This window comes from Dipodomys spectabilis, unplaced genomic scaffold, assembly GCF_019054845.1.
Source record: "Dipodomys spectabilis isolate Male_0828 unplaced genomic scaffold, ASM1905484v1 ptg000539l, whole genome shotgun sequence".
In the NCBI taxonomy this organism is placed as follows: Eukaryota; Metazoa; Chordata; class Mammalia; order Rodentia; family Heteromyidae; genus Dipodomys; species Dipodomys spectabilis.
The window spans coordinates 378,767-394,656 of NW_024871216.1; positions in this window are offsets into that span (position 1 = coordinate 378,767).

The window sequence follows — 15,890 nt, forward strand, 5'->3', positions numbered from 1 at the left end:
TAACCATGGCATTATAAATTATTTGTACAAAAAGTATGTTCGAAGTTTCTTTCTTTAGAAACAATCTTAAAATGTTTGTTCATGTATCAGGCATCAGTGGCTCACACCTATAATCCTAGTTACTCAGGAGGCTGAGAGCTGAGGATGGCAGTTCAAGGCAAGCCCCGGGAGATTCTTACATCCAATAAACCAGTAGAAAACCGGAAGTGGCAATGTGGCTCAAGCTGTAGAGTGCTTGCAAAGAGCTGAAGAGCACAGGGATAATGCCCAATCCCTGAGTTCAAGCCCCACCACCGACAAAAAAAAAAAAGAAAGAAGTTTGTTCCTACAAAATCCTAACATTCTGAGCCTTAGGAAACTTTTCTTCCTGGGTCTTATGCTCTTTAGGCAACTATTCCACTACTGAGCTACATCTTAGTACCAATGTTTTTGTTTTTCATTTTAGAATCCATTTATTCCCAAAATGCTTACAAGTAACTACTGTAATCACAGAAGTGAGTGTTTATTCAGAAACTCAACTTTTGGTGGTATGAGGACTCCCCTAGTCTATTTCGTGGTAGGCACTGAGGAAAACTCACAGGACACAATTGCAAACATTTCATAATTATAAAAATAACTCTAAATAGAAATAACATCAACTGCCAGGCACGGGTGGCTTATGCCTATAATCATAGCTACTCAGGAGGTTGAGATTTGAGGAAGGCGACTCAAGGCTAGCCAGGGAGGAAAGTCTGTGACACTCTTATCTCCAACAAACCTCTAGAAAACTGGAAGTGGTGCTGTGGCTCAAGTACTTGAGCATTTGCCTTGAGCACAGGGACAGCAACCAAGCGCAGAGTTCAAGCCCCACAACCGACAAATTAAAGAAAAAAATAGAAAAAATAAGAAATAACATCAACTGTCCCAAACTTCAAGGGAGAAATGATATCCTCATTTTCATTCTCACTCTTCATGGCAGATGGTCAAAACCACCAATGTGCTATGCTGAAATGTAAAAATTTAAACACGTTTTTTGAAAAAAAATCTCATGTTATAAAATCAAAATGTTTCAAATAAAGTCAAAGTGAACTTTAAAAAAATATTAAAAATGCTAATGAAACTCCTTGGCTTGGAATGTGTGCTTTTTATCTGCAAGGGCTGGGATTTGAACTTAGGGACTGGGTAACTATGTTGCACTGTGGGGGAAGGGGAAGCTCACGATGCTTGAAGACCAGAAATTCAGGCCTGTTCCCTAGGCCTGAATTCATGCCCCAGTCATACTCCTTATATATATTTTAAAGATAGGATTGAACTTCTATATACATGTTCAGTCTATATCATGTTTGGTGTGGTTATTCATTGTATTTGTTGTTTTATTCATTTATTTACCGTTTATTTTACCGACTATGAGAACACCTAAACATATGTGACATTGTTTACATACTATCAAATTGCATCTAGATTTGTAAACTTGTTCTCCATCATGCCTGACACCCAGCACTCTCACAGAAAAGGAAAACAGGTGTCACACTTGGCTTCTTACTCGAGGATCAAATTCTTGGCAGGCACTGAGATCAAGCCCTAGAGGTGGCCAAAAGAGCCATACATGGATAGGCAGGTGGTACTATGCCAATAAATATGTATTAATAGAGAGTGCCAAAGCTGTGTATCTAGTATTCAGTGATATCTACTATGTTCCTACGAAGACTTAGACATTTAGACAGCCAAGATATTATGGAGAAAGAACATACAACCGTCCAAGAAAAGTCCAAGAAATATGATAGATCTTTTCAACAGTTGGAAGACACCATCAGAAGGCTTAATCAGAGGATAATATGTGTAGAGGAATACCTAGAAACAGAAGTTAATGGTCTAGGAAATTTGTTTAACAGGATCCTAGCAGAGAACTTCCAAACATGCAAAAAGATAAGCCTATTCAGATACAAGAAGCTTTTAGAACTCCAAATAGACAGGACCAGAACAGGACAACACAGCATCACATTATAATCTTCACAGGATCAAATCAGACCAAGGAAAAGAACCATAAAGCTGTCAATGAGAAAAGATCAATCACCTATAAAGGGATACCAGTTAGGATCACCTCAGATTTCTCAGCAGTGACAATCAAAGCAAGAAGAGCCTGGAATGATGTATGCCATACCGTAAAGACAAACAACAATCAACCAAGAAAACTGTACTAAGCTAAACTCTCCTTCATAAACGAAGGTCAAATAAAAACCTTCCATAGCAAAGAAAAAATGAAACAATATATCTGACAAAACCAGCCATACAAAAGATTCTTAAAGATGTCCTACATATAGAAAACCAACAAGACCACAAAAAGGCCAAGAAACCGCAGCCAAACTGAGAATCCAAGAACCTTAGAAAGAACCCAGTTGCCACAACCCCAAAGAAGGTGGATAAAATGGCAGAAACTCCCAAATATTTCTCAGTTCTATCTCTCAACATTAACGGACTTAACTCTCCAATTAAGAGACGGACTGACTAGTTGGATTAAAAAGCAAGAACCTTCTATCTGCTGCCTTCAGGAGTCACATCTTGCCCATAAAAACAAACACATTTTCAATGTTAAAGGCTGGACCAAATTCTACTAAGCAAACGGCCCCCATAAACAGGCATGAGTTGCAATCCTAATATCAGATAAAATAGAATTCAATTTAAAATAAGTGAGAAGAGTTAAAGAAGGTTGCTACACACTAATTAATGTATCTCTCCTTCAGGAGGATATTACAATTCTAAATATCTATTCACCAAACGGAGCACCCAAATTTATCCAAGAAACCCAACTTTCTCTCAAATCCCACATAGATCCAAAGACATTAATTGTTGGGTACTTTAACACACCACTATCCCCACTAGATAGATCAACTTGGCAAAAACTCAACAAAGAACGTGCATATCTAAACAACTGCATAGATCAACTAGATTTAACAGACATCTTCTGAAGATTTGACCCAGCAGCATCAGAATACACGTTTTTCTCAGCAGCATATGGTACATTTTCCAAAATAGACCACATTTTAGGCCATAAAACAAACTTGTCCAAATTCAGAAACACTGAAGTTATACCTTGCATTCTCTCAGACCACAAGGGATTAAAAGTAGGACACCACACCAAAAGCCACTAAAGAAAGTCCTGTAACACATGGAGGCTGAACAACACTCTGCTGAATCATGAGTGGGTCATGGAAGATATTAGAAATGAAATTCAAATATTCATGATATTCAACAAAAATGAGCACACAAATTACCAACCCCTCTGGGATACAGCAAAGGTAGTACTCAGAGGCAAGTTTATAGCTCTGAGTTCCTACATCAACATATTGGAGAGATCTGAAACCAACAATTTAATGAGACATCTGAGCCTCCTTCAGAAAGAGCAGCAGAATAAACCCCAGCCCAATGGACAGAGAAATTAAATCAGAATTGAATGAATTAGAATCCAAAAGAGCCATATAAAGAATCAATGAAACAAAGAGTTGGTTCTGTGAAAAAAATTAACAAAATTGACAGACCCTTAGCAAATCTTATGAGAAAAAGAAAAGAACATACCCAAATAAATGAACTCAGAGATGAGAATGGAAACATCACCAGAGAAACCACCAAGATTCAGAGCATTATAAGGAAATACTTCTCAAAACTTTATGCTAATAAGTTTGATAACTTGGCAGAAATGGACCATTTCCTAGCAAATACTGACATGCCAAAACTAAGCCAAGATGAGTTAAATCACCTTAACAGGCCCATAACAAGCACTGAAATATAAACAGTAATAAGAGATCTCTCATCTAAGAAAAGCCCAGGTCCAGATGGTTTCACAGCGGAATTCTACAAGATCTTCAAAGCAGAGCTCACATTAATACCCCTCCAAATCTTCAATGAAATTGAAAGAGGAAGTTCACTACGGAACTCATTCTATGAAGCCATCATAGCCCTCATCAAAAACCAGGCAGGGTCTTATCAAAGAAAGAGAACCATAGACCCATTTCTAGGATGAACATTCATGAAAAACTTCTCAACAAAATTTTGGCCAATCGACTTCAACAATTCATCCAAAAAATCATACACCACGATCAAACAGGATTCATTTCAGGGAGGCAAAGCTGGTTCAATATATGCAAATCAATTAGTATAATTCATCACATCAATAGGAGCAGGGATAAGAACCACATGGTTATATCAATAGATGCAGAAAAAGCATTTGACAAGATCCAACACCCCTTTATGATGAAGGTTCTGGAAAAATTAGGAATCCATGGAACATTCCTCAATACTATAAAGGCTGTATATGACAAACCTACAGCCAGCATTACAGTTAATGGTGAAAAACTAAAGCTATTTCTTCTTACCTCAGGAACTAGACAAGGATGTCCACTCTCTCCACTTCTCTTCAATCTAGTATTAGAATGCCTAGCTACAAATAAGACTAGATGCAATCCTAAAGGGGATCCAAATAGGGCAAGAAGAAGTAAAACTCTCTTTCTTTGCAGATGACATGATCTTGTGTTTAAAGAATCCCACAGACCCCACTCCCAAATTACTCAAGCTGTTTCAAAACTTTGGCAAAGTAGCAGGGTATAAAATTAACCCTCAAAAATCAATGGCTTTTCTGTATGCCAACAAAGAAATAGTGAGGCTGAAATTAAGTAAGCAACTCCATTCGTAATAGCCCCACAAAAAATAAAATACCGAAGAATTAACTTAACCAAAGAATTGAAGGACATCTATGAAGAAAACTTTGAAAACGTGAAAAAGGAAATCAAAACAGAACTTAGAAAGTGGAAAAAACTCCCATGCTTCTGGATTTGAAAGATCAAGATCGGGAAAATGGCCATACTTCCGAAGGCTATCTCCAAATTCAATTCAATACCAATCAATATTCCAACCTCATTCTTCAAGGATTTAGAAGAGGCAATCCAAAAATACATATGGTACATTAAAAGACCCCGAATAGCAAAAACAATCCTCACCATAAAGAACAGGGCTGGAAGAATATCAATACCAAATTTCAAACTCTACTACAAAGCCATAGTAATCAAAACGGCATTGTACCTGCATAAGAACAGACCTCAGGACCAATGGAACATAATTGAAAACCCAGAAATGAACACACAGACCTATAGCCAACTAATCTTCGATAACGGAGCTCAAGAAATAGAATGGAAGGAAGACAACTTCTTCAGTAAATGGTGCTGGCTAAATTGGTTAACTACTTGTAGAAAATGAAAGCTAGATTCTTATATATCATTCTGCACCAGAATCAACTCCAAATGGATCAAAGACCTCAGAGTCAAAGCAGACAATCTGAAAACTTTACAAGTTGCTATAAGAGAAACCCTAGGTCTCCTTGGCACAGGCCGAAATTTTCTTAATAGAGACCTAGAAACACAACAAATCAAAGAAAGGTTTAACAAATGGGATTGCACAAAATTGCAGAGCTTCTGCATGGCCAAGCGCATAGCTAGCAAGATCAATAGAAAGCCCACAGATTGGGAGAAGATCTTCACTAGCCATACAACTGACAAGGGTTTCATATCTAAAATATACCTGGATCTCAAAAAATTAAATCCCCACATAACAAATCTCCAAAGAAACAGCTGACCAATAAATAAGTGGGCTAAAAACTTACAGAGAAACTTCTCTGAAGAGGAAAGAAGGATTGCCAATAGACCCATGAAGAAATGCTCAACCTCTCTAGCCATAAAAGAAATGCAAATCAAACCATAGAGATATAACCTCACACCAGTTAGAATGGCAATAATCAAGAACTCTAATAACAACAGATGCTTGAGGGGATGCAGAGAGAAGTGAACATTATTACATTGTTGGTGGGAGTGTAAACTTGTTCAACCACTTTGGAAAGCAATATGGAGGTTCCTCTATTTCCCAGCAATCCCACTTTTGGGCATTTACCCAAATGATCACAAACAAGACCACACTAAAGCTACCAGCATGACTATGTTAATTATTGCAGCATTATTTACCATAAGGAAGATATGGAACCAACCCTGATGCCTCTCAGTAGATGAATGGATCAAGAAAATGTGGTATATATACACAATGGAATTCTATGCCTCTATGAAAAATAATGACATTGCTCCATTTGTTAGGAAATGAAAAGGCTTGGAAAAAAATATATTAAGTGTATTTGTTAGATTGGTAGTTAAACAAATGATATTATTGTTAATATTAATTTTAATGCAATTTCAGGGAACTCTCCTGTCTCTGACCTCCTAACACTTGTATTTTGGGATTTGTCCCTGAAATCTAGGATTCAGCAGGACTCAAAATAAGCCAAGGTCTTGCCCATGTAGTTGTAACTCCTTTGTGTAGTATTCTCACAATTAAAAAATAAGCCAAGGGTATTTGAATTCTACTATTAAGTTTTAATGATAGATCTCTACTGATCTTTCTCTTAAGTGTGTTGGAGAAACCAAACCTGAAATTAACTTGGACTTTTGTGGTGGATGTAAATGTCTTAACTACCATCTCTGGTAGTTGGTACCATTAAATTTCAATTAGCCATCACAGGTTCAAGCTTGTAATACTAGCTACTCAGGAGGCTGAGATCTGAGGATCGTTATTCAAAGCCAGCTCAGATAGGAAAATCCATGGGACTCTTACTCCAATTGACAGCCAAAAAGACTAGAGGTGGAGATGTGTCTCAAGTGGTAGAGTGCTAGCCTTAAGGGACAAAGCCCAGGTTCTGAGTTCAAGCCTAGATACTGACCATCAATTAACAAACTCAGAGTTTCCACTGTGAGTGCTATATTCTTTTAGAGACTGAAGTATTTTTTTTTCACATAGTCTTTCAAACATCAGCATCTCTAATGGTGAATCATTCTAGATCCTTCTTTTCCACTTGAATAATTGTTATTCTCCAGGTGTAGAGTGGCCAAGAGGCTTGCAGATCAAGAGCTCGGACATTAAATTGGCTAAAAAGAGATCAAATTAAAATTTATTCTTTGGTTGCAAATACCACATTTTTGGTATGTGTTTGCTAGCCCTGGCACTTGAACTGAAGGCCTGGGTGCTGTTCCTGAGCTTTTGTGTCCAAGATTATTGCTCTACCACTTGAACCACAACTCTACTTCAGGCTTATTAGGGGTTATTGGAGATAAAATTCTCACAGACATTCTGGACCTGAGTGGCTTCAAACTAGAATGCTGAGTAGCCAGGATTACAGGTATATGCCACCAGCATCTGGATCAAATACCACCTATAACGTTAAAAGTCAAGGATATCTGTTAACATCTATCTCTGACAGATGTACTATGTTTTATTCCTCACTGAATGAATGTTCCTATGAACAGTATTGCATCAAATGGAGTGGACTCAAGTTAGGTCTTGAACACCAACAATCTGGTTTGGTGGAAGTGGCCTTATTTTTCTACACCTATTTGGCCATTGGTGTGGATTGTAGAAAAAAAGACAATTCCGTAAAAACAAATTCAAAGAGTCTGAGACACTTACACAAGTTCTGGACATCACTTCCTCATGGGCTGTTGTTGTGCAGGCCTAATATTTGATCTGAAGAGAAACTTGGAATTACAAAAGTTAAAACCCAAAGTCTAGTAACCTCTAAAACGCCTGTGTAACTCCTTGGTCCTCATACCTGATACTAGCTATTGCAGACTTCTCCCTTAGTGAACAATAAGTTACCAACTTCATTCCTGGTTCCAGCACAGACTTGGCTCAGGTCTGTGAACCTGTGTGTAGACGTTTGAATCTTCATAGTGTGAATGGAAATTTGGCCTCCTACTAAGATAGCAGTTTGAGGGACTTGGATAGCTGTGGGCAAGTCTCTTTTTAATAGGCTGTTCTTTGTACACATTTGGTTTAGATGTAAGGATACATAACTAACTAGTCGTAGTGGTCACCTCAGGGTAGAGCAAGAGAGACAGAGTAGAGGGACAGTGATCAAGCTCATGCCATCTGCCATTTTATGCTGCTTTAATTGACATGTTCTTCATGTATTTTAGTAATTCAAGAATAAAAATTAACATTGCATATAGATTTTTTAATTGCTTCTTTGTTTCTGACAAAAATTAAAAGTAAAAATGAATTTAAATAGAAAGGCAGTATGATAAGAGCAGGGAAAAGGAATGGAACAATGATCATGGGAAGCTAATAAAGTCCAACCTGGAGGTTTTATTTACCAACATTGGGGAATAAAATGAAACTATGTAACAAGACAAGCCTGCCTGCTTTTTCTCAGCAACAAGGCAGACCTGTCTGCTTTCCTTAGCAACACAACAGCCCTGCCTGTGTTCCCTCATTTATGCCAGAGTCAAAGGGGTCAATAGACCATGACTAAGGGAGGAAATTAAAGCTGTCATTGAAAGATCAAAAAGAACAATCCCTGGATATGTCCAGAAACCTATAAAGCATCTGAATCCTTAAACACATAGGCCTTTCAGAGAGAAAGCCAAGATGTGCTCTGAGGTCTGTAGATTCCCTTACTCAGAGAACACACAGACCTCCCAATGACAGAATCATCCCTGCCAACAATAGAAACTTCCTAGTGAGGCTCAGGCAATAAAAGACACATTAAACTTTTCTCACTGCCAGAAACCAGCACACACTCAGAGGGCACCAGGACAATACAGGAGGGAGGGCTCAGCCCTATTGCAAACAATGGATGAAGCTCAGAGGCCCACACCTAATGTGATGATGTACTCAGACCTCCTAAAGGTCCAATAGCTTCCAGATGGTGTCCGCAGCCCTTCAAAAAGATCAATCTGTGATGCCCAGCTCTAAAGCCCACCCTGTGTTTAGGAGCCCCCTGAGCTCAGCTTCTGCTCCTGAACCTGCCCCTGTATTCTGTAAAGAGCCCAGAGAAACCCTTGGCATTTGTTGTGCCCCAGAAGTCAGGCCACAGTGAGGCTTCTGCATCCCCCACCCTTGCTCCAAGCATAGCCACCAACAAGGGAACACCCCCAGGTTCCACCGAAGACCTCTTATTTGTAATAAAAAGAGACTGTGCTTGTGCTGACACAGTCACCAGTCAGCAGTCCAGGCAAAGGGGCATCTGCTAAGGCCACCCCAAGTAGCTGTGGAGCTCTGACATCAAGACAGAGGCAGGCAGGTGCACCCATACAGGCTCCCCTTCCAAGTGCAGGCCTGCCTGGTGGCCTTTGAAGCAGAATATGACACTGCAAAATTTCACAGCACACTAGAAGAACCAGACAAGCAATGGCCCTGTGCTCAGAGACCTAACCAACGCAGGAAATGAGAGAGAGAGAGAGAGAGAGAGAGACTATCTGTGCTTAATACCTATTTCAATATCCTTGGCGAGTAATGCATATTTTTATCAAGAAATAAAGAGGAAAACTTCAAACTCTAACTCTGATGGAGTAGCTAGGATCAATCTAAACTTCCTACCATAAACAATTACAAAAGTGGAAGCTATGTAAAACTATATATGTATATAAATGTATATATAATATAAACATGTAGGCATATATATGTATATTCACATATACAATGTGAATATATAATGTACTATATATATATATATATATATATATGTATATATGTGTGTGTGTATACAGAGGGAAAAATAGAAATACATACTATTTGAAGGAATAAAAACCAATACCTTCCCAATTGTGATTGAAAGCATGAACCCTTCCATGCAGGAATCTATCAGCTCAAAAAAGTCAATTAACATAATTACACAGGTCCACATTAAGACACATTCTAATTAAACAAAAACAGCAAACCCTCCAAAGCACAAAGACACAACTCATCACACACAAGTAATCTTCAATGATATTAAGACAAATTTCTCATCAGAAACTAGATTCACTATTAGACAGCAAGGGCAACAAATTTAAAGTGTTAAAAGGACATATCTAAAACCCACCTTTCTAACAAATATACTTGCTCCAAATGTAAGAGATGAGCTAAGTACCTACCGATGGCTCAGACCTATAATCCTAACTACTCAAGAAGGTGAATTGTGAGGGTGGTGGCTCAAAGCCACTCTGGAACTTGTCCCCTCAGGAGGAAGTTGTAGGACACAGCTGTCCTTGAGAAGGACAGAGGCCTTTGTGCAGTGCTACTGCTGGAAAAAGACATTGGATAAGGTGGCCATCAAGAATGGAGGCTATTAGCTAGTGTCTCCAGAGAAGCAATTTATAAGATTCAGTAGTCCTCTAGAAAATCAGAGGATTTTGACCACTGTCCTAGTGGTTTCAGAAATGCCACGAGAATGACCAGAGCAACCTCAATCCACATGGATTCCTTAGCAACAGTCTTTGAGGTCTAAGAGCTAAAGCGTCAATGCTGGCAGGCTGTGATTGGTCCGATATTTCTCTGACCTCACTGGCCCAGACTATGATTGGTCCATTTCTTCTATGACATCACTATGCCTGGTTGTGATTGCTCCATTGTGTGAGGTCATGAAGGATATATAGGAAGCCACTGTGCTCCAACCTATGTCAGTTAACAGAACTTGGAGCTCTTGCTTGATGACCCGCTGGACTGAATCAAAGTTAAATGATTTTTTTGGTAGTGGGGACGGGCTGTTATTTGCATTTTGGTATTTCTTTTTACTCTTTCTGGGTCTTCCTTTATTTAATTTAATTTATTTAGATAGACTTGCTACCTGCCATTGTAGCAGAAGGATGGAAGTACAGAAAGAATCAATTTCAAGCTCCTTGAAGGAGGAGATCATCAAACAATACCAGAAGAAAGAGCTCTTCGACACAGGTACCTACGGAAAAGTGAAGCTGGCCCATTTCCTCCTCACAGACAAGGTTGTGGCATTTAAAATACTCTGGAAGTGAGAGTCCTCATCATTGGATAAAGAATGAGGTGGACATTTTTAAGAATATATGGCACAAACACATCATCAGGTTGTACCAGGTAATGGAGAAGGAAGAGTATGTGTATCTCATAATGGAACTGGCCACTAGGGGATACCTCCTGGGGTGGATCTGAAAATTCTTCCGCCTATATGAGGATGAAGCCAGGAGGCTTGTCACACATGTTGTAAGTGCTGTTCACTACTTACACCAAACAAAATTATACACGAAGACCTTAAGTCCAACAATATCCTTTTGGACACCAAAGACAGTATCAAGGTCAGTGGATTTGATCTGAGCATCTGGCTCACCCTGGGGCAGTTGCTAATGAATGTATATGGTACAGTGCTATTCCATCCCTCTGAAATGTTCTTGGAAGAAATGATGGCCTGGTGCAGGTGTCTCACACCTGTAATTCTAGCTATTCAGGAGACCGAGATCTGAGGATCAGGGTTAAAAGCTCTACCCACTGAGCAGACTTGAACTTATACCAAAGACTAATTTGTGTAGGAAACGGCAGAGGATAGAGGTGGCTAGCAAAATAGCTACCATTCTTCTCAGAACAAGCTGCTGAATGTGGGCCCAGATGAATTGGTTTATAAAATGTGAGGTGTGCATAAATTATGACTCATCCACAAAAGGCTGCAATTAATATATGCCTGTCATGGATGGACACAAAATTATTTATGTGAAATATATTGACTAAAAAATTTCATGAGGGAAAAAGGGAAGATTAAAGGTTTCTGGGGCTAGGGGACGGTGGTTCACACCTGTAATCCTAACTACTCAGGAGGCTGAGATCTGAGGATCACAGTTGAAAGCCAGCCCGGGCAGGAAAGTATGTGAGACTATTATCTCCAATAAAACACTAGAAAACCGGAAGTGGCGCTGTAGCTCAAGCGGTAGAGAACTTGCCTTGAGCTGAAGAGCACAGAGACAGTGCCCAACCCAGAGGTCAAGCCCCATGACCGACCAAAAACAAAACAAAACAAAAGTTGCTGGTACAGGTCATTGTGTGGATTCCATCAGTATTGAAAAGAAAGTTCACAAGCAGAGGTAATGGCTAAAAAGTAGTGTAGATATGGGCTGGGAAGATGGCTCAGTGGTAGAGCACTTGCCTTGCATGCCTGAGGCCCTGGGTTCGATTCCTCAGCACCACATAAACAAAAAGAAAAAAGCCGGAAGTGGCGCTGTGGCTCATGTGGTAGAGTGCTAGCCTTGAGCTGAAGAGCTGAGGGACAGCGCTCAGGCCCAGAGTTCAGGCCCCACAACCGGACCCAAAAACACAACAACAACAACAAAAGTAGTGTGAGTATAATTAATGTCAATGAATTTTATACCCAGCAAGCACGAGGCCCTGTGTTCAAACCCCTGAACTTCCAAAAAAATGCTAAATCTTCCCTCTGTTACATTCCTTAAATAGTAGGTGCTCTTCTACTGTTATGATTGTATTGCTCAGAGCTTCTCTGGTGGATGTTTATTCATGCTTTTACACATAAAATCCATTATTTGAATATTGATGTTGACTTTTAAAGTGTAATTTGTGTATTAAAATAAGGGCAAAGCCTGTATTTCTAACTCAAGAGGCTAAAGCAGGAATATGCCTATTCAGTCAAGGCTGCATAGAGAGGTCCTTCCTAAATCCCCATGCTAGTGCTGAAACTGGAGGGACAATTGTTTGTAAGTAATTACAAGTGAGAGATAAGTTTCTGATCATATTAGGTGTTGGTCATGTCAGTTTGGATTTAATATTTACATGAATTTTAAAATTTTTCCTTTTCCCCTTACTCTCAGTATGTCATTTTGAAACTTTGTAGTACATTTTTGTTTGCTGCACTTAAAAAAAAAACAGTTTTCCTTTGTATCATATTAAATATGATTTTTTCTGTATTACAATTTATTATTTATTTTTGACATTTTTTATGTTTTTTTCTCCATTTAGGGACTGACCACTGTCTCAGATTTTGCTCAGTTCTGTCAATTGAGCCACAGCTCAACTTCCAGCTTCTTTCTTTTTGAAGAGTCTCATGAGAACCCCAGTACTACTAAGGAGGCTGAAATCTAAGGATCTTGGTTGGAAGCCAGTCTGAGCAGCAAAGCCTGAGGGTTTTTATTATTATTTTGCCATTGGTTATGGGCCTGAAAACTAGGCTTTGGCGCTGTCCATCAGCATTCCAGCTTAAGGTTAGTGCTCTATCAGCTGAGCTGCAGCAACATTTTCGGCTTTTCCTGCTTATGTGGTTCTGAGGAATCAAACCTAGGTCCTCATGTATTCAAGGCTAGCACCCTACCACTGAGCCAACTTCCCAGATGAAGTCTGAGATTCTTATCTCCAATTAATCACCAAAAAGCTGGGGGTTGTAGTACTCTAGACTTGAGTAAAACAGGGCAAGTTCAACCTCTAGTACTGGTAATTACATACACAAATCTCATGGACTTTCTTGGTAGTGCTAGCTTTGAACTGTGCCCAGGGTAGCTAGAATCTACAGGCATGAGCAACCAGCCTCTGACATTTTAATATATTTACTCGGCTCTTTTTTGACTTCAACCCCAATGCTTTTTAATTGTGGTCAGTAGACCTGATCTCTAGGCCTCATTGCTGTTTCTTACCTATTTTTAAAGAGGGTGGAGTTGAGCCCTCGGCCTGAATGCTGTCTTTGAGCTCTTCAGCTTAAGGTGAATGCTCTACCATTTCAGCCACAGAGCCACTTCAGGTTTTCTGGTGGTTAATTGGAGATAAGTACTCATTACCTTTCCTTCGCAGGTTGGTTTTGAACCATGATTTTCATATATCAAACGCCTGAATATCTAGGATTACAGGCTAGAGTCTCAGCGCCCTTATGTTTATTAGTTTTTTGACTCAAGGATTATGTTTCACAACTCAAACATAGCTCCACTCCTAACTTTTTGCTGGCTGATTGAACATAAGATTTTAATGTACTTTTCTGGATAGTCTAGCTTCAAACCATGATTCTTAGATTTCAGCTTCCTGAAGTGCTCTGATTATACACATGATTATACACAAATGGATTGTTCATTTAAAAACGTTAATATGTCATTTTTTCCAATTTTTGTTTTTAAAATTCTCCTTGCTTGTTATTTTTGTTTATGTGCTAGTCCTGGGGCTACAAATCAGGACCTGGATACAATACCAGAGCTTTTTCTTCAAGACTAGTGGCTTACCACATGAGCCAAAATATAACTTGTGGCTACACTTGTTTTGTCTTGGTGCTTGAAATAAGGCCCTGAGTGCTGTCTTAGAAAGTGATTGCCCAGTTTGCCACTTGAGTCACAGCTCAACTCCAGTTTTTTTTTTTTTTAATTCTTGGTAGCTAATAGGAGATAAGAGTCTTATGCAAAGCCCAGAATTGATCAGTTTTCTGAAATCTGAGGATCATGGCTCAAAACCAACCAAGGCAGGAAAGTCTATGAGAATCTTAGCTCCCATTAATCAATGAAAAGTTGGGAGTGGTGGAGCTCTATCCTTGAACAAAACAGCACAAGTTCAAGCCATAGGACAGCACACTGATGCACACACAGAGAAAGCCCCATGGACTTTCTTGCATGGGCTAGCTTTGAACTATGATCCTCAGATTTCAGCCTCTCTTCATCTTTTCTTCTTTGAAAATTTTATTGGTCCTGTGGTTTGATCTCTAACCCTAGGGCCTATATCTTACCTTTTACACTCAAGGCTGATGCTTTTACAAACTCAGCCACAGCTCAAGGTTTTGTGCTGTGTAGATGAAGATGAGTCTCAAGCACATTCCTTCCCAGGCTGATTTGACATTGCAATCCTCAGAAGTCAGGCTCTTGTATAGTAAGGATTACACATACCCAGCAACATTTGGGTCATTTAAAAAGTTTAATATGTGCTTGCTTCCACCTTTTCTTATTTTCTTCATTTTTGCTTGTTCTAGGAGTAGAAATTGAAGCTCAGATGCTGTCTCAGTACATATATGGGACTAACCATAACATTTGGCTTTTGGGAGGAAGTTAACTGGAGAAAAGAGACTCATATAGAGGTAGGTCAGATTCGGGAAGCTGAAAATTGAGGAAAGTCCTTAACACTCTTTTCTCCAATTAATCACTAAAAATCTGAAAGTAAGTAGGTCATTGAAGAAAACAGTGCAAGTTCAAACACAAGGATTGGCACAGAGAGAGAGACAGAGAGAGATAGAGAGACAAAGAGATACAGAGAGAGAGAGAGAGAGAGAGAGAGATCTTATGAACTCATATAACTGAGCTGAGCTTTAAACAGTATCCTCAAATTTCAGCCTGAGTAGCTAGAATTACAGATATAAGCCACCAATGATTGGTTCATTGAAACCTCTGGTATTGCCTCTTTCTTCTCTTCTTCTACCCTTCTTTTCATTTATTTATTTTTGTGTTTGTTGTTCCTGGAGCTTGAACTCATGCAAGGCCTGGCCTGATACACGAGGCTGAAATTTGCCCATCATAGTTTGAAAGCACCCTGAGCAAGAAAGTCCATGAAACTCTTATTTCCATTCAATCAAAAAAAAATTCCTATCTCCAGTGTGGCTACCACACACAAAACAGTCTCCTGGAATTTCTTTTTTTTCCCCTTTTATTGTGAAAATACTGTAGAGAGGGGTTACAATTACATGGGCAAGGTAATGAGTATATTTCTTATCAAGAATTGTAGCCTCCTCCTTTGTTTCCTCTTCCCATCACTTCCCATCCTATCCCTACCCCCCACCCAATCGTCCCCTCTCCCCCTCCCCCCCCCGCACCAAAGTTGTAAAGTTCGTTTTCAACATAACGACTTGTACATCTCATTGTTGCAATGGGTCCAAGTGTATCCCTGTTTAAACGATTTGTTTTTCCCCTTCCCCTTCACAAATTATACCAACATCAAATACAGTGAAAGCAGGGGTTATACTGTGGGGGAGGGACATATAAAGCAACAAAGAAATAATCTTATAAATGTGTTAGAAACAATCGCATGAAAGAAAAAAAAACATTTGAATACATACCTTATCTGACCTTTTCTGCTTGACTCAGTACACAATGGAATTCTATGCCTCCATCAGAAAGAATGACATTGCCCCATTTGTTAGG